Source organism: Oncorhynchus kisutch, linkage group LG27, assembly GCF_002021735.2.
Source record: "Oncorhynchus kisutch isolate 150728-3 linkage group LG27, Okis_V2, whole genome shotgun sequence".
In the NCBI taxonomy this organism is placed as follows: Eukaryota; Metazoa; Chordata; class Actinopteri; order Salmoniformes; family Salmonidae; genus Oncorhynchus; species Oncorhynchus kisutch.
In genome coordinates this window covers 16522287-16549233 of record NC_034200.2, presented here as the reverse complement: position 1 = coordinate 16549233, position 26947 = coordinate 16522287, and positions in this window count along the sequence as shown.

Below are 26947 nucleotides of genomic sequence, written 5' to 3'. Positions count from 1 at the left end.
TGAAGATCAGAACCACACATTTCCAATTATTGCACATTTAGCTCTATCATCAGACTTCCACAGCTTTTCATGATAAGTAAACATCTGTTGATCAAGTATTTTCACATATGTCAGGGTAACCTATCCATTTAGCTAGCTAAGACAACAACATGTGTCATTTCCATTATTTAACAGACACTCTTATCCAGAGTGGATACATTTACATACTTTTTTTGGTAATGGTCCTTCGTAGGAATGGAACCCCACAACCCTGGCGTTGCAAGCACTACGCTCTACCAACTGAGACACACTGGAACACTTAACTCGCTACATCAGAGATTAGGCTTTTGGAAAGAGCTTAACATCAGCAAGTCCTCATCCTGGTAAAGTTGTCAGTCGGACTACTGTCATCACCACTTTGAATGGCAAGCAAATCCAACAAAAGGTGTATATAGCCATCTAGCTAGTTTATCCTCTGAACGTTTGCTTGTTAGCTTGTCATGTTGGCGTGACCTGTTATTAGCTAGCTAGCCAATTTGATGTGGTCCATCAATCAATGTAGCTTATCATGTCTGTCAGCAGCAATCATGATTAAACACTTAAAAACTATTTTGAAAAGAGGATCATGTTAGCCAACTTCGCTAGGTAGGCCTACGTTGATTGAAAAAGAAAAGTACTTACCACTATTATTAGCCAACTCTACAAAGTTTCTACTAGTAGCTTGCAAAGTGAACATTATCAGCTAGCTAACAGTACATCAGCAAATCCGCCCTTCTGCTGCTGAGAGGCAGAGCCCACAAAATATGGGAAATTAATCTAAACCATTCATACTTATGTCGTGACTTTACTTTCATTAATCTGATGACTGTTATTTATTTAATCAACTAACTATGTTTAATTGTTACCCGATTTAAATTAATCATGTCACAATTAACTCATTAGGACTTGGGGCACCACGAGAGCAGTTGTTTAAAGAGTTACCATCTACTGAATGAAACTCTAAAGTTCTTTACCTATTACATCGATAACACAGTCAACATATTAATCATAACCTTTTGTCATATCATTCTGAATAGTTCTAACCTTCTTGTATCTCTAAAAACCCCAGCCTTACTTATAATTTAGTACTACATAAATTGGTTTAATTATTTATTTACTAGCTAACTGAATAATAACACAGAATAAACATACACACTTAATACATGAGACAAAGGTCCCTAGCGGACTGACACGTCATATGGCGGCTTGTTTCACAGAAAATGACAAGGGGGTAGAGAAAGAGAGTGGAAAATAGACACTTGTCGTTGATACATTTTAGATACTATTCTCACAGTAATTATATACTTCGCACATGAACCACTGTCCATTTGGAGTAATCATGAATGTATTTATTTGTGAATGCCATTCTCCGTTTATCTCTGTCAGATCCAACCCTCCTTAGGAAGAGTGATGGGTTGCCTTTCAGCGACATGCTTGTAAGGCTCTGATTGTCCAAATGGGGACCCCCTTCCCCATCTTCTTACTGTTGTTCACTCTGGAAGATGTTCCTTGGAAGTGGTTAGCCAGCCGGGTCTACGGTTTCCATGAGAGTAGGAGTAGGAGAATATTGTGATTTGAAAAGTCGATTAGGATGGTTTAAAGAGTTCGCTTTTCTAGATATTTGATTTCGGACAGCTAATCAGCCGTGCCAGTGATTTTCAGAGAGGGGAGTTTTCTGCTCTCTCCACCTCGTGTTGATAGTCAGAGTTTGAACCACTTTACATGTGCAGCTGCAGCCTGGAGATGTTCTGGTCTAGTCTGGGAGGTGAGTTTATTTCCTTCACCTCGTGTTGAGGTTCAAAGTTCAAATATTTCAAACATATAGCTACACGTATTTCTGGTCTCATGTTAATCTCTCTGCCAATCCTCTTATACAATCTTGCCAAAGGGGGTGGTTCTGTCAGTCTGACATGCTCCCTGACCTTACTTGGGGCGTGGCTACTTACTATGCACAGTTCATAGGAGATTTTCTTATGGCTCCTAAAATCAATTTCCTATCTTAACAACAACACTTTCATAATTGTTAATATCTCATAAACAACGTTAAGGATGGAAACTTGACAGATAAAGGGGATATACTTTCCAAGTTACAGCATTTCCTTTATAACCATTTTAATGACATCACAATATAAAAACCAACATTAAATACATTTTCTATAGATTATCTCTGACCATTCTTATGTACAAAATATTGTTCCAGTATTTGCTTTTTTAACTGTTTTTTTTTGGGGGGGGGGGGGGGGGGCGGTAAACATAGCACATTCCTTGGGGGATTTTGGAGAGGGAGATCTCTCTGGATCTCCTCTTCTTTAATTTTCAACAGGGTGTGAGATGTCTAACCGTCCAGTTCCCTCCTCCCCTCTTTTGTGGATGAGCGAAGGTCTCGTTACTGTCAACCATTGCCAAGCTGATCTGGCCCATTCGAATCCTCACAGGACAGCCATGAGACTTGTCAGGTATAGTTCACTGTTATTTTATATCACTCAAATATCCAATTAATGGTTGCCAATATTGAGAGATATCATGAGGCTAGCCTCACATATTCTTTTTGTATTTTTATTTTACCTTTATTTAACAAGGCAAGTCAGTTAAGAATAAATTCTTATTTTCAATGACGGCCTAGGAACAGTGGGTTAACTGCCTGTTCAGGGGCAGAACGACAGATTTGTACCTTGTCAGCTTGGGGATTTGAACATGAAACCTTTCGGTTACTAGTCCAGAGCTCCAACCATTAGGCTACCCTGTCGCCCCAATCTGAAATTACATGGTCAATTGATGTTTAAAACACCACAATCACTCATCAAACTTTGTAGGCAAGCTAGTGCCAGTGACTCCTGTGCACAGAGATGAGAGATTATTGACATCAGGCAAAGAGTGGCTATCAGCTGATCATAGCGAATTATGATGTAAATCTGCTATCTTGCTAGCTAACTAGCTGTCAAAACAAACTAGGCTTTACTTGATCTGCTTCTTACTAATATGCAGTAAAATTGTCCAATTCTCTGTCCTTAACAGTGAGCAACACACATGACAGAAACAACTCAAAAGTTGTTAGAGGTTTTCAATTTAAATTATTATATAAAATTCTTGCCACCAACAGAATGCTATATATATGGGCATACAACAATCTCGGCTCTGTAGGTTTTGCTGTGAAGAGACAGAATCAATAGGTAATTTATTCTGGTATTGCCCCTATGTAGCTTGTTTCTGGTCACAGGTTCAGGAATGGTTAAAAAATCACAACATGCACAAAAAAAATGTACCTTACAAATAGCAGTGTTGGGCGATTTGGAAAGCCATAGTCAGTCAATAAATAACATAATAATACTCGTAGGAAAGGTTTTCATCTTTAGATCACAATCTGTGGATAATATACGATTAAAAAAGGTTAAAAAAAAAGTCAAACATCCCAGCACAATTAACAAAATATATGGCACATGGAAACCAAATGAGGGTGGTCTATAGTGATAGGTGGGATGGGCTGAGAGTGGCTGATAGTTGTGATTAAAGAGCTTAAGTTGCTGATGTATTATTGTTATGTGAATGCTTTATATAAAAGTACCATGTATGTAAAATGTACATGTAAAATGTATGTAATGTAGCAAAAAACTGTAAAAAAAATCCTAAAAGATATTTGTCCTCTGAAGAGGGGGGAGGGTTAATACATAAAAACAACAACTCTAATGTAGCCTCCTACCAGTATTTAAGTCTCCCCACGGAAGTCAGACAAGTGCCCTTTGGGGCGGGATCGCGGGGCAGAGATTCAAGAGCTAATTTGAATTGCATTTCATAACGTCAAATTTAAAATTTAAATGAACAATGAATAGAGACTCCAAATAGAATGTAAAGGTACTTCAAACAAATGTTTTAAACCACGAGCTGTGAGGGCACATTTTCATAGGAGGGCAAAAAGGCAGGTGCTCGGGCACTGGTTAATCCCTATCTGTGCATGTGCCTGGGGATCAGCTACTGCAGGTGTATGTTGAGATATGAGTTGAAACATTCAACTGGTACAGCAGGCACTGTTGCACCAGTTACAGTTGAAGTCGGAAGTTTACGTGCACTTAGAGTCATTAAAACTCGTTTTTCAACCACTCCACAAACTATAGTTTTGTTAGGTCAGGTTAGGACATCTACTTTGTGCATGACACAAGTAATTTTTCCAACAATTGTTTACACTTATAATTCACTGTATCACAATTCCAGTGGGTCAGAAGTTTACATACACTAAGTTGACTGTGCCTTTAAACAGCTTTATGTAATGGCTTTAGAAGCTTCTGATAGGCTAATTGACATAATTTGAGTCAATTGGAGGTGTACCTGTGCATGTATTTCAAGGCCTACCTTCAAACTCAGTGCCTCTTTGCTTGACATCCTGGGGAAATCAACCAAGACCTAAAAAAATTAATTGTACACCTCCACAAGTCTGGTACATCCTTGGGAGCAATTTCCAAATGCCTGAAGGTGCCACGTTCATCTGTACAAACAATAGTACGCAAGTGTAAACACCATGGGACACGCAGCCATCATACCCCTCAGGAAGGAGACTCATTCTGTCTCCTCGTGATGAACGCACTTTGGTGCAACAGCAAAGGACCTTGTGAAGATGCTGGGGCAAACAGGTACAAAAGTATCTATATCCACAGTAAAAGGAGTCCTATATCGACATAACCTGAAATGCCGCTCAGCAAGGAAGAAGCCACTGCTCCAAAACCTCCATAAAAAAAACAGACTACGGTTTGCAACTGCACATGGGGACAAAGATTGTACTTTTTAGAGAAATGTCCTCTGGTCTGATGAAAGAAAAATATAATTGTTTGGCCATAATGACCATCGTTATGTTTGGAGGAAAAAGGGAGAGGCTTGCAAGCCGAATAATACCACCCCAACCGTGAAGCATGGGGGTGGCAGCGTCATGTTGTGGGGGTGCTTTGCTGTAGGAGGGACTGGTGCACTTAACAAAATAGATGGCATCATGAGGGAGGACAATTATGTGGATATATTGAAGCAACATCTCAAGACACCCGTCACGAAGTTAAATCTTGGTCACAAATGGGTTTTCCAAATGGACAATGACCCCAAGCATACTTCCAAATTTGTGGCAAAATGGCTTAAGGACAACAAAGTCAAGGTATTGGAGTGGCTGTCACAAAGCGCTGACCTGAATCCTGTAAAATATTTGGGGGCAGAACTGAAAAAGCATGTGCGAGCAAGGAGGCCTACAAACCTGACTCAGTTACACCAGCTCTGTCAGGAGGAATGGGCCAAATTTCACCCAACGTATTGTGGGAAGCTTGTGGAAGGCTACCCGAAATGTTTGACCCAAATTAAACAATTTAAAGGCAATGCTACCAAATACTAATTGAGTGTATGTACATTTCTGACCCTCTGGGAATGTGATGAAAGAAATCAAAGCTGAAATAAATCATTCTCTCTACTATTATTCTTATTTCACTTTCTCAAAACAAAGTGGAGATCCTAACTGACCTAAGACAGGGAATTTTTACTCGGATAAAATGTCGGAATTTAAAAACGGAGTTTAAATGTATTTGGCTAAGGTGTATGTAAACTTCCGACTTCAACTGAATGTCATCGACACACCCTCCACAGTTGCCATGACTCACCTGTTGCCATGAATGGAAAATGGAGTTCTACAGCATGTACAATACAACGACAGAAGTTAACAATGCACAGGACAATATCACCTGTTGCTGATGAGATGACAAATCTGATACTGGGTCTTTGATCCTTTAGTTAACCTCTGAAAGCGTCCATTTTCCTTTTCAAACACTTCCCTCTCCCATTGTTGTGGGACTATAGTAGTGTTCTATTTTTATAAAGGTCAGTTTGTCAAAAGAAGGTATTGCCTATCTTTTCATAAAACAGAACAGGTATAGTATGGTTCATAGTGACTGCAAATATGAATTAATCTTTATTTGGGGTTTTTCTGAATAAATATTGAGCTCCTGTTGTCCTCTCCCATTGTGATTCACTTTGTGTTTTACCAGTAAAGCATGCAGTTTCCTTTATTATGGGATGGCATGCTATGTGTTTGTTTTTCAAAGTTCATGCTACTTTTGATTAATGTAAAATGTAAAATGGTTTTAAAATACACTGACATATTTGCGGTAATTGTAAAAATGTTGAGTTAAAAACAACATGATGTTCACAATCCATGGACATACCACATATTATAGAATATCCCTAACCTACACTGAGTGTATAAAACATTAGGAACACCTTCATAATATTGAGTTTCACCCCCTTTTGCCCCAGAACAGCCTTAATTGGTCGGGGCATGGACTCTACAAGGTGTTGAAAGCATTCCACAGGGATGCTGGCCCATGTTCACTCCAGTGCTTCTCACAGTCAAGTTGGCTGGATGTCCTTTGGGTGGTGGACCATACTTGATACACACTGGAAACTGTTGAGCGTGATAAACCCAGCAGCGTTGCAGTTCTTGACACACTCAAACCGGTGCGCCTGGCACCTACTACCATACCCCGTTCAAATGCACTTCATATTTTGTCTTGTCAATTGACCCTCTGAATGGCACGCATACACAATCCATGTCTAAATAGTCTCAAGGCTTAAAAATCCTTCTTTAACCTGTCTCCTCCGCTTCATCTACGCTGATTGGAGTGGATTTAACAAGTGACATGAATAAGGGATCATATCTTTCACCTGGATTCACCTGGTCACTCTATGTCATGGAAAGAGCAGGTGTTCCTAATGTTTTTTTACACTCAGTGTATATGGTAGGGAACATTCAGAGCCTGTGGTACTTTGCTCAAGAAGTGTCAAGTGGAGCTCAACACTTTGCATCTGTGCTGCTTGAAAAACACAGTTGGTATGTCTGTGAGGAATTCCAGCAATTCCAAAAGGAATATTTTTTTGTCTTTCTTGAAACATGATAGACTGTGTAAATATTTTCTGTCTCTGACTGGTGTTTGCCACTGCAGAGTAAAACCTTGGCTCGGAATGTCATGAGTGCTCAATCGCTCTCTCATTTTGTCTCAATATGTACAGAGATTACAAATAATCTCTGCAATTTTACATGATACAATCTAACAACCCATATCCACTGGTTTCCTGTTAACATTTTAAATCATGTTTTAAAAAATATGCACAGCCTTGGATTTGGAGAGGTGTTCCCAACGGAAAAGAGGCACAATGCCAACCTCCTATGTCTCTTTTAGGTCACAAATCATTTTGTCAATGGCCTTTAATGGACTTTCCTCTGGTGTTTCTCTGCCCTTTTGCCTCGTGGTTTGTTGTTTAGTTGGCTGTTGTTGTCAAAAGGTTTCTACTCGGCACCGAATGGAGATCAGTTTACAAAGGGTTTGTTTTGATCCCGCTGCTATAACGTGACGGGCCTGGAATGACATGAGGTCAGTGCATGGGAAGTGCTTTCATCGCTCCTGCCTCTTTGACTTTAACCCTCCATTTTGTACAATGGGACCACTTCACGCATCTTGATTGGGTTCCCAAATCATCTAAAGCATCATACAGTATGCTGTACGCTGCTATTCTGAGGAACACTGATATTGATGTTGTTGTTGTACTTCAAAGTAAACCGTGTGTGAGGTATGTTGGAGAATATGTAGGTGCCAATTACCTTGAATAAACAAGGACAAAGACATCACCAATCTACAATGGAGGTGAGGTTGTAAAGAAGTCCCCCCCCTAATGGCTTCTGTCAATCAACCAACCAAAACTATAGCAAGAAGCTTTCCCTGTGAGTATGGGGTTTGACAGTCTTGATTAAAAACGTGTCAAATTTCGAGAAACACAGAGCTAAGGAGGGTGTTAAAACCTCTTAAAGATCTCTGCAGATCAGTGTCCCACTCTCGGGACAGTTGAGCTAATGTGCGCTACTGTGATTAGCATGACTTTGTAAGTAACAAAAATAATAATTTCCAGGACATAGACATATCTTATATGGGCAGAAAGCTTCAATTCTTGTTAATCTAACTACACTGTCCAATTTACAGTAGCTATTACAGTGAAAACATACCATGCTATTATTTGAGGAGAGTGCACAGTTATGTACTTGAAAATGTATATATTGACCAATTAGGCACATTTGGGCAGACTTGATACAACATTTTGAACAGAAATGCAATGGTTCATTGGATGAGTCCTAAATCAGATAATGGCCTTTCTCTTGCATTTAAAAAATAATGGAGATTTTTTTAAATGATCTTTTACCAGATCTAATGTGTTATAGTCTCCTACATTTCACATTTCCACTAACTTCAATGTGTTTCCTTTCAAATGGTATCAAGAATATGCATATCCTTGCTTCAGGTCCTGAGCTACAGGCAGTTAGGTTTGGGTATGTCATTTTAGGAAATATTTTTTTACTTTTTTTAAACAGTCCGATCCTTATTAAGTAGGTTAAGAGGGGATAATGTCAGGGAAGATGTTGTCACATGCCAAGGACAAGACTTCCTCTCTATTCTCTTCTCTTCTATTCTTCTTCTTCTCTGATGTCATAGATTTGGTCAAAGGTAAGAGACATACCAAAACCCTCCTAGAGATGGACCCTCCTTCCCTCCATCACAGAGCCTAAACTAGAAACCCCAATTCATCCAGGCCCTCTCAGACCCCCATGTACCCCCCCATCCAGTCCAGACCTGACCAACAGGGGGTGTATAAAATAAAACTTCCTCTCTCAGTCATAGGCAGGCAGTCCCTAGCAGAGTGGCTGGGCATTAACTTCCTTGTTTAGAAACAGCAGGCCAGGGCCATGAACAGGTGACTAGATTTCAGCGTGTCTTTTACCACAACTAGACTGGACGTAACAGACTGGGATCACAGGGAAGCATGAAGAGCACGGGTTCGGCGGCTTTGGTTCTAATGAAAGAATAGGGAATGGCATCTACTCTGCCAGCAGCGTACCACCCTGCATCCCACTGCTGACTTGCTTCTGAAGCTAAGCAGGGTTGGTTCTGGTTGGTCCCTAGATGGGAGACCAGATGCTGCTGGAAGTGGTGTTGGAGGGCCAGTAGGAGTTGCTCTTACCTCAGGTCACAAAAAATATCCCAATGCCCCAGGGCAGTGATTGATTGACACTGCCCTGTGTAGGGTGCTGTCTTTCAGATTGAACGTTAAACGGGTGTCCTGACTCTCTGTGGTCACTAAAGATGTCATGGCACTTATTGTAAGAGTAGGGGTGTGTCCTGGCTAAATTCCCAAGCTGTCTGTCATACCTTCATGGTGACCAGCTTATAATTATCTCATTCATCCCTCTCCCCTGTAACTATTCCCCAGGTTGTTGCTGTAAATGAGAATGTGTTCTCAGTCAACTTACCTGGTAAATGTAAAAGTAACAGTTAAATAAATGAGTTTCCAGATAGCTTTGTAACACTAACACTTAGGACTACAAAGCATTCAGGAAATGTTAGGCCTTATTGTATTAGGTAATTGTAGCTATTTGTGGTTTATGGGTCAGTCAGTGTTTTTACATTTATTTAATGAGGCAAGTCAGTTAAGAACAAATGCCTATGTTCTATGACAGCCTAGGAACAGTGGGTTAACTGCTTTGTTCAGGGACAGAATGACACATTTTTACCTTGTCAGCTCAGGGATTCGTTCTAGCAACCTTTCGGTTACTGGCCAAACGCTCTAACCTGTAGGCTACCTGCTACCCCGGATCATAATAGTTGTTTACAGTACTTTCTGGCATTCCTTTTCTGAAAACAAGTTGCCTGTTTATTGTCTTTAGGTGTACGGTATTTCAGCATGCAGGCTGAGCGAGGCAAGGCACAGAGTGAGCTATGCCTTTCCTGTACATACTGCATGAAAAGAAAGGCTGTGTCGGCTGTGCGTGAGATCACGGTTTGTGTCTCAGCTTGTTTATGCTTCTGGGATCTGCAGCATTCCCTCCCTCCCTTTCTCCCTCTCCTAAATATGGGTACTGATAGGGAGGCAGGCAGGCAGGCATGTGGCAGGTGTTTCAATCACAGCAGTCTCTAAATCTTGCACTTTAAAAGTGATCATGATAATCCTCACTCGAGGACCGCCTGATACCTCAGTATTGGCCTGCAATCACTTTTTGATGATCACAGAATATTCCACAATTTAAGGGATTATCCACTTGACACAGGCATTGTTGAGGGAGATGAGGGTGTGGGGTGATGAGGGTGTGAGGAGATGAGGGTGTGAAGACACATTCCAAAAAAGCCTTTTGTGAACTAACACTCACACTTGACTTAAACATTTTTTTGATACCTTCTTTATTGAGGAAAAATGTACTCACTATGACTGTGATATGTGGTTTTCCCACCTATATATCTTATTAAGAGGAATGCACTAGCTATAAATCGCTTTAAATAGGAGCGTATGTTAAATGACTAAAATGTAAATGTGAAATTCCACAGAACCAGCTTTTACTACTCTAGCCTGGTTTGGGTCTGATCTAGAGTGGCTTATCAGAGCCCTGCTGTGTTCATTATGTCGCTTTCATGTTCAAATCAAATCAAATCGAATTTTATTGGTCACATACACATGTTTAGCAGATGTTATTGCAGGTGTAGCGAAATACTTGTGTTTCTATCTCCAACAGTGCAAATTGGTAATATCTACCAATTTCACAACAATACACACAAATATAAGGTAAAGGAATGGAATTAAGAAAATATACATATTAGGACAAGCAATGTTGGAGCGGCATAGACTAAAATACAGTAGAATAGAATAGAATACAATATATACATACAGTATAAGAAGAGTTGTGCAAAATATGTACACCTTATTAAAGTGACTAGTGTTCCATTATTAAAGTGGCCAGTGATTACAAGTTTATGTATATAGGGCAGCAGCCTCGAAGGTGCTAGTGATGGCTATTTAACAGTCTGATGGCCTTGAGATAAGAAGCTGTTTTTCAGTCTCTCGGTCCCAGCTTTGATGCACCTGTACTGACCTCACCTTCTGGATGATAGCGGGGTGAACAGGCAGTGTCTCGGGTGGTTGTTGTCCTTGATGAACTTTTTGGCCTTCCAGTGACATTGGGTATTGTAGGTGTCTTGGAGGGCAGGTAGTTTTCTCCCGGTGATGCGTTGGGCAGACCTCACCACCAAATGTAGAGCCCTGCCGATGCAGGTGGTGCAGTTGCCATGCCAGGTGGTGATACAGCCCAACAGGTTGCGCTCAATTGTGCATTTGTAGAAGTTTGAGGGTTTTAGTTGCCAAGCCATATTTCTTCAGCCTCCTGAGGTTGAAGAGGCATTGTTGCGCCATCTTCACCACACTGTCTGTATGGTTGGACCATTTTAATTTGTCAGTGATGTGAATGCAGAGGAACTTGAAACTTTCCACCTTCTCTGCTGTGGTCCTGTCGATGTGGATAGGGGGTTGCTCCCTCTGCTGTCTCCTGAAGTCAACAATAAGCTCCTTAGATTTGTTGACGGTGAGTGAGAGGTTTTTTTCATGGCACCACACTCTCAGGTCCCTCACCTCCTCCCTGTAGGCTGTCTCGTCATTTTTAGTGATCAGGACTACTACTATTGTATCATCTGCAAACTTGATGATTGATTTGGAGGCGTGCGTGGCCACGCAGTCATGGGTGAACCGGGAGTACAGGAGGGGGCTGAGCACGCACCCTTGTGGGGCCCCTGTGTTGAGGATCAGCGAAGTGGAGGTGTTGTTTCCTACCATCACCACCTGGGGGTGGTCCGTCAGGAAGTCCAGGACCAAGTTGCATATGGCAGGGTTGAGACCCAGGGCCCAGAGCTTAATGATGAGCTTGGATGGAACTATTGTGTTGAATACTGAGCTATAGTCAATGAACAGCATTCTTACCTAGGTATTCCTCTTGTCCAGATGGGATCGGGGATCGGGCAGTGGGCAGTGCGAAGGCGGTTGCATCATCTGTGGACCTATTGGGGAGGTAAGCAAATTGAAGATGGTCTATGGTGTCAGATAATGTAGAAGTGATATGATCCTTGATTAGTCTCTCAAAGCACTTCATGATGACAGAAATAAGTGCTACGGGGTGATAGTAATTTAGTTCTGTTACCTTTGTTTCTTTGGTACAGGAACAATGGTGGACATCTTGAAGCATGTGAGGATAGCAGACTGGGATAGGGAGAGATTGAATATGTCTGTAAACACTCTAGCCAGCTGGTCTGCGCGTGCTCTGAGGACGCGGCTTGGGATGCTGTCTGTGCCGGTAGCCATGCAAGGGTTAACACGCTTCAATGTCTTACTCATGTCTGCCACAGAGAAGGAGAGCCCAGAGTCCTTGGTATCTGGCCGCGTCGGTGGCACTGTGTTATCCTCAAAGTATGTACTATTTGTACATATTATTCTCAGAGGCTACCCGGACCATATCCCAGTCCATGTGATAAAAACTATCTTGAAGCATGGATTCTGATTGGTCAGACATGCATTGAATGGTCTGTTGCAGGGGTACTTCCTGTTTGAATTTCTGCCTATAGAAAGGGGGGAGCAAAATGTAGTCATGATTAGATTTGCTGAAGGGAGGCCAGGGGTTTGCCTTTCGAAAAGTTGAGTAGCAGTGGTCCAATGTATTCTCAGAGCGAGTGCTACTGTCAATGTGTTGGTAGAACTTCGGTAGTGTTTTCCTCAGATTAGCTTTGTTAAAATCCCTGTCTACAATAAATGCAGCCTCATGTGTAGTTATTTGATGGACGTATCGGCGTGGTATCGGCTTGAGGGAAAATATACACGACTGTGACTTTATTTTAAATGTATTCTCTTGTTAGGTAATACGATCGGCATTTGATTGTGAGGTATTCTAGGTCGGGTGAACAAAAGGTCCAGAGTTTCTGTATGTTATCACAATCACACCATGAGTAGTTAATTATGAAACATACACCCCCGCCCTTCTTCGTGGAGAGATCTTTATTTATGTCTATGTGATTAACTGAGAACCCAACTGGCTGTACGGACTCAGACAGTATATCCCGAGAGAGCCAAGTTTCCTTGAAATAGAGTATTTTACAATCCCTGATGTCTCTCTGGAAGGAGATCCTCTCCCTGAGCTCGTCAACTTTATTATCCAGAAACGGAACATTAGCCAGTAATATACTTGGAAGCGGTGGGTGGTGTGCACTCCTCCTGAGTCGGATTAGGAGTCCACCCCGAATACCTCTTCTCCGCCAGCGGTGTTTTGGATGAGCCTCTGGAATCAGTTCAATTGTCCTTTTGTACAACATAGCAACACCCACATCCCCTCAACTTCCTACCCGATACATAGCTTCCTCTCCCGATCTCGTCCTGCCAGCCTGATTGTAACCATACTAGCCTTGAAGTCGCTCGTTTTATCATTACCTCAGTATATTAGTATAATCATATTTCTATAGAGTTTTTTAAATAATTCTTGTTGAAAATTGTGTTTATCCGTTCAGTTAGTGAATTTTTTATTTGATTATTGTGTTCTGTGTCTTTTTTTTTCTCTTTAGCTAGCAAACGTTAGCTTCCAGTACCTAGTTAACATTAATGTTAACGTTATTAGTTTGTGTGGATGGAAAGATGGATAGCTAACATGACCAAGACTACTGTGCAGTGCTTGGGCCCGCTGCAGTTGACCTGGTTTTGATTGAGAGGGTAAAGATGCAGAGAGAGAGATTGAGGACCTACGGAACAAAGTAGAGGAGTTGACTGTGAGAAGTCATTTTGGGCCGTCGCGAATTGTGGGTTCATACGCACAGATCCAATACCTCACAAGGGTAAACCTAGCCCTGCTTAGTATTGTTACATCATAAACTTAACACTGTGTGCTTTCTGGCACCATTTTCCCTAGTTACCAGCATTTCTGTCTTAGATTTATGATACTACATTTAATGTTAGACTTGCGATTAAATGACTCCTATCAATGTTTCTTCCCATGTAGATTTGCCTCATGTGACCATCTGATGGACTTTTGGTCTTTCATCGAACTGTCAACTGCCAATATTGTCCGTGTCACACGAGCAAGGAAAACCAAGCTGAGGAATGAGGAGGTGACACTTCCATATACCCACTCAGTAAATTCTACAGTTTCTGATTAACTGTATTGTCTTCCCAATGTTACTTTTCACTTTAGCTTAAAGCTATAGCCTACTGTGAATATCTGTTAGTGATTTGTGAAATTGTCCTACAGAGACATGCGCTACCCATGCTGGATGAGCTGTTCCTCTTCCACCATGTACTTGTCCTTGGGGTCGTCTGAGATGGACCTCGCTGAACGATTTGGCATCCATCACTCGACAGTAAGCAGTATCGTTGTCAAATGGGCCAACGACCTTTACATTCTGCTGGGGTCTGTCTCTATATGGAGGTCTTCGGAAGATGTCAAGCCTGTGTGTTGCCGAAGGAGTTCAGTAGGTATCCAGGCGCAGTTTTTTTTGTGTCAGAATTGTATGCTGGCTCCATCAGCGACAAAGAGCTATTCAAACAATCAGGACTGTTTGGCTTGCTCACAGAAGTCATGGCAGTGAAGGGGTTTCTGATTGATTACTGTGTGCCAGACAAGGTCCACCGTCCACTCTTTCTGTCTAAACAGAGCCAAATGCCAGAAGCACAGGTACATCAAACGCAAGAGATTTCCAAACTTAGAGTCCATAATTGAGAGATTAATTGGCAGAATTAAACAGAATTAAACTGAACAAGCTGTTTCAGTCAGAGATCCCCATGTCACGAACGGGAAGACTCAACTGCATCTGGTCCAAGAAGGGGGCTGTAGAGTGTATTTCTGCAAAGCAGCCTCTGTGGTTAGCCAATCTAAATGATGTACTTGAAACCACCTGAAATTAAATCATTTTTATAGTCAACGTGTAATAGGATATGACCAGCTACAACCTAATATACTGGCTATTAGGGAATACTCACATAATCCCTCCTTCTGCCATGCGCTTTTTGGTGGGCTTGGTGATGGTCATTTTGCCTATGGGCCCTGGTTTCAGACCCTGTAAAAATACAGTACAATTTTTACAGTATACAGTACACTATTTTAAATCTAATTATGAGACAAATTAAGTTTTCATTTAATAATTTATTAGCATTGAGATGTGGTTATAGCCATATGATGTTGATATGTGGTATAGCTATTAAAACATACCATAGTCATTGGCTTATGCCACTGCTGCTCAGCCTCTGTGCAGCTGTGCACAGGTGGGACAACTGGTGTTTCCATCTGGGAATAGTGTGCAGACTGGAATAGTATTGCAACTGTGTGGTTTCACAATGCAGTGCCAGCAACACATGAACAGTGATGTTGTGTCATTGTTACTGGCTCAGAGGGCTTCAGTACAACCTACGTGGGGGTATCAAAATAAAATGATTAGACTATAAAATCACTCAACATGTGTCACGACCAGCAAACAGAAGTGACGGGTGCAATAGCCACTAAATTCATTACAGCAATACAGGTTTAAACTTTGCTATTAAGAGTACGTGCCCTTGTTTAAATGGAATCTAATGCGTCCAACATAGAGCTTACAGAAACAGCAAGGAAGACAACTGAACAATTACTTCACTAAGAACGGTTTCATAGACATGGGTTAAGCCTAGTCCGAGACTAAGCAATGCCTCTTAATGCAGATCTCCATTGAACTTCTTAGTCTAAGACTAGGCTTCATCTCTGACTGTGTAACCGGCATGTAGTGTGTTACAAACAGCAGATTTTTTTTACCCTACACTCAAACTGTGTGGTTTCTCATTTTTCCTCATGGAGCTGTAGCAGCAAGCCCTTACGCTGACCTCTCCTGTCACTTTGTCCCTGTTCAAAACTGTTTGGAATAAAAAGAAGGAGCAATCATAATGTTAGCTACTGTAAAAGGCATGTCTTAAACTAGGTTACAGTTTTGAGTAAACGTCCTTGTCTGGTCTGATAGGCAACTTGGCTATACTTACCTTCATAGTTGAAAAGGTAACTGGAGACAAAGTTTGAATTATTTTTCCAACTTGGAGGTTGGTGCTTTGCTACGTGTCTTGGCCAGACGATGTACATCTATTACTGTTTTCTTTGGCAGCCCTTGCAAGCGCCTTGAGTAAAACAGTGTCATGGTTGGGGGGGGGGGGGGGGGGGGCTAATTGCTAGCCACCTTACGAGTTAGTGCGTTAATAGCTAGCTTGCTAAGAGACAAAAAAGACAGAACACAATAATCAACTTACAAAAATCACTAACTGAACGGATAAACACAATTTTTAACAAAAATAATTTTAAAAAATGCGATAGAAATATGATTATATATATATATATATATACACAGATTACCTAAATATATTAATGATAAAACGAGCGACTTCAAGGCTAGTATGGCTACAATCAGGCTTACAGGACGCGATCAGGACAGGAAGCTATGTATCGGGTAGGAAGTTGAGCAGAAGTGGGCGTTGCTACATTGTGCAAAAGGACTATTGCCCCGGGGGGTACGAATTTAAAAAAAAGTCCTATTCCTGGTCGTAATGCTGGTAATGCTGGTGAGTTACTGCCACTCTGATTTCCAAACGTTTTTTCCGGTTGTATGTAATAACACTAGAACAATTCTGGGCTAATAATGTAAGAAATAACACATAAAAAAACTAAATACTACAAAGTTGCTTAGGAGCTAGAAGCATGGCTGCCCTATCTGCTGGCGCCATCTTCTCCCATACTTTATCGAAAAAGTTTAAATAATCAACTGATTTATGCTGTTTTATCTGATAACGAGGTTTCTGATGGCTGGGGAATTATTCATTCAATGTGGTGGCTCTCTTACTCACCTTCGTGGCCAACCATGGAGGAGTAGGATGGCTGATTAGTCACACAGTCAGGAAGTCTTGTCAAGCAGGTGGCCAGGCTGGCTAGAGACAGGTCCCCTTGTAGGTTTACAAGCATTCTCAGAATACAAAACAACAGTTTGCATTGAAGGGTAGTAGAAGTAGCAATGCCATATATCTAGGAAAGATAGACAAGAGGAGGATTATGATTAAGTACACTGAATGTCAATGATGAGTGAAATATCTAGCCATCTAAATTACATCTATATGTTCTCCATCATCATGGCAGGGGATTGTTGAAAAATACTGGCCATACTAGGGTTACAAAGGAAGGGTATGTTCCTGGAAAATGTGTAAATTAACCAAATTCTGGTAGTTTACTGGTAAACTTTCAAGAAATGCATGGAATTTTATCATATGACATCTTGTGGCCTTTTTGGGTACTTTAGATTATCACAGGTGTCTGTAATTATCTCTGGCCTGCTACAGGCGGTGGCTCGGGTGGTTGTTGTCCTTGGCAGAGGTGTATCTACAGATATGCTGTATTCTGACCTTGACATGAATAAGGTCTATCAAACCTTCTGGTTCCAAGTGGGGAAAGCATCTACTCTCCATTGTCCATGGACTGTAATTTTACAACTTGATAAGAGCTAGGTGAATGAGTAATCCCTTTGGATAAGGGAATTGTAAATATAAGGGACACTTTAAGATCTATTTTACCTTGTAATCGCAGGAGATAAATGTGAAACCAGTCATTTGGCAGCAAACTGAAGCATATCAATTTATTCTCAGTCAAGTTTATGAAATGCTGTTCCATTATGCAGCATTTAATTGTAGGGCCTTTTTAAACTGCAGGGATGGGCAGAGGGAATGTCTTAATGATAGGCTCCCCCGACTTTCTCTGTCTCCTATTTCTATCATGTTAAATATTAACCACAAACAGTATCGACCATCAGTAGGCCTAATAACAACACATATTCAACTACCAATTTACTGTTAGTTCCCTTCAGTTGGTATCTCTTACCTTATCATTCCATTTAAGTACATTGTTTCGTTTACGTACATTTGTTTCCTCTAAACACCATCACGGCTGTGTGGTTGTTGCCGAGGATCATTAGTATCAGTTGATAATATAAAAAAAGACATGTAGGCTAATTAAATTGTTATGGACCGGACGGAGTGCTGACCAAGCTGTTGCAGTTTGAATCCGATGCTTTTCGCAATACTTGGCCATGTCATCACACAGTTCCATAGTTAGTGCAGGCAATAGATAAGGGTATAGCCTACTATTTACACGATTTTCCCAATTAAAATTCTATGTTCACTAATCTTCCAACATTACCATAGATTTAAGAACTGAACGTGGCAATTTTGAAAATGTGCATGAAGACTCTCCAAACCTGGGTTTTATGATTCATAAATACTTTGCAGACCTTAACAATCCACAAGATGAGAGTATTTTTTTAATCTACCAATTGGCGCTGAAACGGAGACGAATATGCATGTATTTAGATGGCTTTCTTTCATTGATCCCCAATATTATGAACCCTTTCTTTCATGACATTCTAATCTGTCTACAAAATTCTAACTAAAAGGTACACCACATTCACAGGGATGGCTTAAGATAAATGTACTGAAACCCCTATTGAAGGTCAACTCATTGAGAAAATGTTGGCCAGCAAGTGGGAGGGTTTTCAGCGGTTGAATGATGTTTATTGAATAAGGTAAGTCTGAATACCAAACACTGAAAACTACGTTGGAAAAATGTACGTAGGAAGGTGTAAATTCCTAAGCCGGTATCGGCCTATAGCCACTTTGTGGCTGTTATCTAGTGGAAACCTGAGAAGACCTCTTCCGAAATTATGACACCGACGACAGAGAGGTTAGACGACTGCCTTAAAGCTTGTGGGTGTCGTAGAGCAAAACAAACAACCTTGGTTTTTCTCACTTGCATACTTCTCTTGTCCTCTCACCTCCTTCTCAAAACCCATTGGAGGAGAAAATCAGAAGTAGGGACCGTTTGGCATTCTCATCCAGTGGGTTTTGAGAAGGATGTGAGAAGAGAGAGGATGCGAGGAGTATACAGTACAGTTGAGAAAAGGCCCCTGCGAGAATCTCAATTGCATACTCCTCACGTCCTCTCTTCTCTCTCCACCTCCTTCTCAAAACCCAGAGGATGCATGGTTCTTGAGCTTTGCATCTCCTGAGTCCGTACGGGACTTACAGTGATGGGACAAGACAGTAACTACCTACTGGATATCACGAAATTGGGGAGAAAAGTGGTAAAACATCATTTTTTAACAAAAGGAGAGGGGACAGTTCATGGCTTGATCAGAGGAAGGTGGTCAGGGAGACGCATCATTTAAACAAACGTTGAGAATGCCTGCAATGACAACAAGCTCAGTCCGATGATGCTGTGACATACTGCCCCAGATCATGACGGACCCTCCACCTCCAAATCGATCCCGCTCCAGAGTACAGGCCTTGGTGTAACGCTCATTCTTTTGACAATAAACACGAATCTGACCATCACCGCTGGTGAGACAAAACCGCGACTCGTCAGTGAAGAGCACTTTTTGCCAGTCCTGTCTGGTCCAGCGACGGTGGGTTTGTGCCCATAGGCGACGTTGTTGCCGGTGATGTCTGGGACCCTGGGCATCTTTCTTTTGGTGTTATTCAGAATCAGTAGAAAGGCCTCTTTAGTGTCCTAAGTTTTCATAACTGTGGCCTTAATTACCTACTGTCTGTAAGCTGTTAGTGTCTTAACGACCGTTCCATATGTGCATGTTCATTAATTGTTTATGGTTCATTGAACAAGCATGGGAAACAGTGTTTAAACCCTTTACATTGAAGATCTGTGAAGTTATTTGGATTTTTACGAATTATCTTTGAAAGACGGGGTCCTGAAAAAGACGTTTCTTTTTTTGCTTTGTTTATATAGGAAGATATATTAGTTATGTGACCTTGAAAGACAGGTTGGTTTTGAGTAACGTAACAGAAACCCCAAAACAAATCAACCACAGACACATTGCTAAGGTGGGAAATGACGCGAACACACCTAGACTGAAACATCATCCCACATATGTTCTATACACACTATTATAAACCTACACACAAACACAGATATGTAAGAGTATAAAAGAAACAACATCTTGCATTGACATCATCTGGAGGCCCTGCATATTAGGGGAAGTTTTATTTGTCTTCCACAGGTCCCTTGTAGGACCTCAAATTAGGGACTTAACCCTAATCCTATTTTCCCTAACCCCTAACCCTAAAACTAACCCTAACCTTAACCCTAACCCTATTTTCCCCTAAACCCTAAACCTAAAACTAACCCTAACCTTAACCCTCATCCTATTTTCAATAACCACTAACCCTAAAACTAACCCTAACCTTAACCCTAACCCTATTTTCCCTAACCCCTAACCCTAAAACTAACCCTAACCCTAACCTTAACCCTAATCCTATTTTCCCTAACCCCTAACCCTAAAACTAACCCTAACTCTATCCCCAAACCCCTAACCCTAACCTTAACCCCAATCCCCCTAATTCTAACTCCTAACCCTAATTCTAACCCTAACCTTAAACCTAACCCCTAAGCCTAAAATAGCCTTTTAACTTGTCGGGACCAGCAAAATGTCCCCACTTTTACCAAATGTTCCTTGTTTCACTATCCCTGTGAGGACTTCTGGTCCCCACAAGAATAGTAAAACCAAACACACACACAGTGTACGTCGCTCTTGGAAGTCTCTTACAGGGAAACAACAATGTGGTCAGTGGTAAAAGGTGAGTAGTTCTCATCAACATCTTCCATATCACTCATAGTAAAGAGTATCCATCATCTATGGATACACGTCTCTGGACAGAGTAGACTTTAGTTTCTATAATTAGCTGTTAGTTACAATTAGTCACTACAAGGCTAGCTAAATGAAATAGCCATTAGCAGATATTTAAGTGATAATGCCCAAAAAGCCGGTGTTTGGAAGAGATATTGGCACAGGTGTTGTTAGGCTCGAGAAAAACCTTGCCAATATATCCTCCAAACACCGGCTTCGAGGGCATTATCACTTTTATACAAAGGGTTACCAACATATTCAAATAACGATTTACATATTTACATTAAAAATGTTATTTTTATAAATGTATTCCTATCATTTCATCCTTCCGCAAGATATAATCCCTAACACAAATCTAAGGTTACTCTCCAAGCTGGCTGGTCATTCGTTCTATCGGTTCGGTTGCCAGAGACGCGACCCAGTCGTTCAGTCTTTGTTTTGTATTCATGGGCAGGTGTTTGTTCGCAATTTCCCATTACCATACTGGCTGGCAACATTCTTATCCCTTGCTTGGTAGCAAGCCAACTACGGTTAATTTACAGTCACGTTAAAAAGTGCAGCCAGAATAATGCACTTGCATTTCTTTAAGCTGTTTTCTAGTGACATATATTTGGATACATCCATAACAATGAGCTAATTAGGCGCGATTTCGCCTGGCATAGAAAATGTGCACACTCGGCAGGACACTTTTATTCAGAGGAGCTAGCCAACAACACAGCTAATACAATCACATCAAACTGACGCTGGAAAGACTGCAAACTAGCTGCACTTCATTTCATTTTATATTTTTTCAATTGACATTTCTTTGTATATATTCATAAAAATGACACCAGGTAATTCATGATTTCAACTGGTTGAGAAATGCTGCCTGCCTGTCTTGTCCTGACTCCTGACACGTCCACTACTATGGGATAGCTGGAGATCGAATTTGAATATTGAAACAATGCTGCAAACATGGGAGAGACAAGGTTTATACAAATCTCTGCTGTTGAAAACTAAATGTTAGTCTTAAAGAAATGTGAGATCATGTCTAGATGCTTTTTATAGCGAGGATCAAGTTTATAAAGTGACTGGCTGGGCTGGTGAGACAGTGGATTGCACAGTCAGATGGAACAGAGTAAATATGCATTTTAATGTCATAGATTTAGCCGGTGGTAACTTGTGGAATAGACACCGTCTGGAATGCGGTTTTAACCAATCATCATTTAGGATTAGACCCATGTTCAGTCTGAGATCGAGTCTCAAACAATAGAGACTCGATCTCAGACTGAACATGGAGGTCTATCTACTCTAGTTAATGAGATATCCAAATCCATCAATGGAAACAATGAGTGGTGGGCGATTCAGACCCAAAATATGTTTGGTCTCTCTATAAACGATTACCCTATAACTCACCATAAAGCATATTTTACTGTATGGGTCAAATTCTAAGAAACATTAGAATTGGTGAGGCTGTTGTGTATAGGTACCAATGGTTTTACTGTGACTGTAACTGTGACATCCTTTTCTCTGTGAATGTAGGTGACAAATATGAGAGTGATACTCTAAATACCTGGGGACCCACAGGTTGTGCAGGATCTTGTTCAGGTGTGTTAATACTGGGCTGGTTCAAAACGCTGCACACTCTGTGGGTTCCCAGGACGAGGAACGGAGAATATAACACTTAACCAGTGCTGCTTCGGTCAATGTGGTCCCACTGCAGTAGAGCACGGCTGGCTGGTGGTGGTAGTGGTAGAGGAGGATGTAAGTTATGTCTGGGTTAACTCTGAAAGTGATGTTGAACAGAGTGCTGATACAGGGAGCTCTGCTGGAAGGCCTGGCCCAGGGAGGGGAGATAGACGGGGTGTAGAACAGAGAGTAAATCTGCCCTGGCTGGCAGGCAGGAGCAGGCTAATTCACCTGGAGGATAGTCTGTGTACATTCATGGAGTGATAAAAGTCCCATTACTCCTTAAAGCATGTAGCTATTCACGCACATGCTCGTACAGCATCCAGACAGCTGAAATGAAACACATGCATGCACATACTGTAGAGGAATTTACACACTTCGAACGAGGACACAAATGCACACACGTACACACACAAATGGAATGCATGCCCATATACACACATGAGCACAAAACACACAAACACACGCATACACTCAGACACACACACACACACACACACGCGCATTAACACAAATCACACATGCTGTAAACATTTACCCAACACAGGCACAAAGGCAAACACACACCAGACCAGATGCGGCAGGCACATTGTGCTGAGCTCAGGCCCCAAGTGCGGCTCCAGATCCAGAACAGGTCTGGTAACGCGTGGCCTGGAACTAAATAGAATTCCACTCAGCTGTCAGTTTGGATTTGGCTCTGCTGAGTGCATCGCCATCCATAAGAGCCTGGCTGTCCTCCGCAGGCAGTCTGCCTCCCCACACCTGCTCACATTATACACACACACAAACAGGTGCGCACACACACATGCATGCACGTAAATACACACGCTGTAAAAAAAAAAAAAAGTGCTGTTTCAACTAATTATTATTAAGTAACTGGTTCCACAGTACTGATTTAGTTTACTTAACTTAAGTGTTACCTAAACTAAAAAACATCGGGCACAAACAGAAAACGTAGGTAGAAATTAATCAAAAACGATGTGTTGCTAAACTTGTCTCATTCAACTATAGAAAATTATTTAAAGGCTGTGCAACTGGTTAAACGCACACAAACAGTGCTTTTTATATGCAAATGTACATATTTTAAAACAAGTTGACATACAGTGCATGATGATTACATTGTGCATTTTCATTTATACAGTAATTGTTATTCAAGATGTTCTCACCTGTGATTTGAACTCACAACCTCTTGGTTCATGGCATTCCAATCTTTTTGCTACGCCTGCTTCAATTATCAGTTAGTCTGACTAGTCTCTCAATCATTGATTTGACTTATTTCTGCAATTTTAGGTTTGTCTGTATTGTTCTCTAATGTTGGTGGAGCATATTACTCTGTTTTAATGTTAATCCTTAATCACTGTGATAAATATACATTTTTCTTGAGTGTACTTTGAACGGAGCTGAGATTTACTTTGAAGCACAAAGTAGCAGTACAGTCGTTGACACAGACACGGTGCCATAGTAGGAAGCTTGGAATGCCATGCAACAAGAGGTTGTAAGTTCAAATCCCAGGTGAGGGCATGATGAATATGAATTACTGTATACATGCACAATGTAACCATGTATGTCAATGAGCATCAAATATGTAAGTCAAAAACATTGTATATTAAAAGCACTGTTTGGGTAACTAGTTCCACAGCCATTTTTTGGTATGATGCCCAAATCATAATTTATAGTTGAATGTACATGGCACAACCATTTTTTTAGGTAAAACTTGAACTGAAAAGTTGAGTAAACAGAAAAAAAATCTGTGGAACCAGTTACTTAATAAAAATGTGTTGAAAAAAAAAATACAGTACACACTAGCATGCATGCATGCCGCAAGTCGCGCACATACACACTGCCCATGGACCACCTGGGATATCTGTTTATGGAAGCAAGCAAGGGCCCTACAACTAGTAACAGCTTCCCACCAGAATGGGCTTTAGGTGAGGCAGATGAACCTGTAGCCATATTACTTCAACAGTATTTAACATGAGATCCTCTCTAAGCTTTACATTAATGTGGTTCTGAAAGAAACGGCCACACCTCCACCTTTGGCATTTCTGTATTTACTGTAGATCTTATAACCATGTATTGCTACCACTGTATCATCAAATGTTTTATCTAAGTGAGTATCAGAGATTCATAGAATATGAATGTCATCTGTTACTAGCAAATTATTGATTTCATTAACTTTGTTTATTAAGATACGTATGTTAGCGTGGGCTATTTTTAGCCCTTTTCTGTGATTCTTGATTTATTTTTTTGTTTTACTGGGAATCTTAGGAGAGGTAGGCATGCTTATATTATTTATGTTAGTGCAGGGTGACCTGCACACAGTGGACTTCCCACTAGTGCACACCGCCTAAGTGCTAACAGTATAACTCTGGTTCATAGGCACATGGTTACTGTATACAATAGCTGTTGGATCAGCAGAGGCATTCAGGGCAGTAAGAGGGACATAAATTAGGTCACTAGGTAAATTATGTGTCTTCCAATACCCATGGGATAATGTGCATTTGCTGAAGCATTATGACAACCCAGCGACACAATGTTAGGGATTAAATGCGCTGGGATTGGGCCAAAATACAATCACTGACACAAAAAGACAAAAGACACAAACGCAAAATAGTGGTCATAGAATCAAAGGTTTCTAATCTAAGCTTTATGGCAGTGTTTCTTAGTGACACTTTCGTCAACCAAGTTCAAAGGACAAATTACTTACCAACGAGAACACCTACTATTACTGTATAGCAACCAAACAAAAACCTACACTAATTATAGTCATAATCATCATAAACATTATGATTCACCATGAGTTTAACACCTCTAAAATGACAACTGCCTGTCCTCTAATTGACTCATATTTGTGTAAGTGTAAAAAACGGTGTTCTCCAGTGAACCTGTGTATAGCGTCAGGAGGGTTTCGTGCCAAGCCCATGTGTTCCAGGCACTAACCTAAAGGGAGTTCCTCCTTCTGTTTGCACGCAGGTCTCCTTTGTTGTTGACGCACTCACTTTTTATTTTTCTCCCTTCTCCTTTTCTCTTATTCGAAAATAACCCAAACAGGTTCTGTAGATGTCGTAACAGAGATATTATCTAAGGGGGATCCTGTCACAGTGCTGTGCTGTGTTGTTTTCTCTCCCTCTTCGTCTGTACAGAAGAAAGAGGCGTTGAGCAGAAAGGCTTTTACAGGCCAAACAAGTCGAGCACCGCTGAGGCAGATTAAGCCTCCCTAACACCTTCGAAAATACTTTTTTTAACAGTTCAGAGTAAGTAGTCATTTTCTCAGGTGAATACATACAAGGTGTCGGGGTCAGGACCTTTGTTTTCATAGACTTTTGTTTTCATAAACGGAGTGCCAGTTAGAGTTGAGAAGAAGGTGTGGGCAAGTCTAAAGGAATTCTGACTCATGGTACCAGTCAAATGTTTGGACACACCTACTCCTTCCAGAGTTTTTCTTTATTTTTACTTTTTTCTACATTGTAGGATAATAGTGAAGTCATCATATGAAATTACACTTATGGAATCACGTAGTAACCAAAAAATTGTTAAACAAATCAAAATATATTTTATATTTGAGATTCTTCAAAGTAGCCACCGTGTGCATTAAAGAACGCTTTGCACACTCTTGGCATTCTCTCAACCAGCTTCATGAGGTAGTCACCTGGAATACATTTCCATTAACAGGCATGCCTTGTTAAAAGTTCATTTGTGGAATTTCTTTCCTTCTTAATGCTTTTTCGACAACAATTTGTGTTGTGACAAGGTAGAGTTGGTATACAGAACATAGCCCTATTTGTCAAAAGACCAAGTACATATTATGGCAAGAACAGCTCAAATAAGCAAAGTGAAACAACAGTCCATCATTACTTTAAGACATGAGCCAGTTTCATCATAGAGCTTGATGCACTTGTAGAAACTTTCAAAGTTCTTGTAATTTCCCGCATTGACTGACCTTCATGTCTTAAAGTAATGATGGACTGTCATTTCTCTTTGCTTATTTGAGCTGTTCTTGCCATAATATGGACTTGGTATTTTACCAAATATGCCTATATTCTGTATAACACCCCTACCTTGTCATAACACAAGTGATTGGCTCAAATGCATTAAGAAGTAAAGAAATTCCACAAATGAACTTTTAAGAAGGCACACCTGTTATTTGAAATGCATTCCAGGTGACAACCTCATGACGCTGGTTGAGAGAATGCCAAGATCAAATGATGGCTACTTTGAAGCATCTCAAATATAAAATATACTTTGATTTGTTTAACACTTTTTTGGTTGCTACATGATTCCATATGTGTTATTTCATAGTTTTGATGTTTTCACTATTGTCCTACAATAAAATTGTACAAATAAAGAAAAACCCTTCAATGAGTAGGTGTGTCCAAACTTTTGACTGTCACTGTACATGTAGGTATGCAAAATCAGATCAGAAGACAACACTTTTCATACACAAGCAATCTTTCAGATGCCATACAGTGATATGTCTTGTGCACAGAGCATCAGACCATAGCCTCACGTCATTGTCAACTTCTCAGATCATGGATCGTTAAGATACCTGGTCACCATAGTCAGTCAGTGATGAGAAATTGCCAGTGTTCATGACATCAAACAGCCAAAATGTACACTAACAAAACTACAAAGCAAATGAAGTTCAGGGTAACTGTCAGAGTGGAGATTAAAAGCCTGACATTCCATGGCTGCCTTCCAGACAAAAGGATACA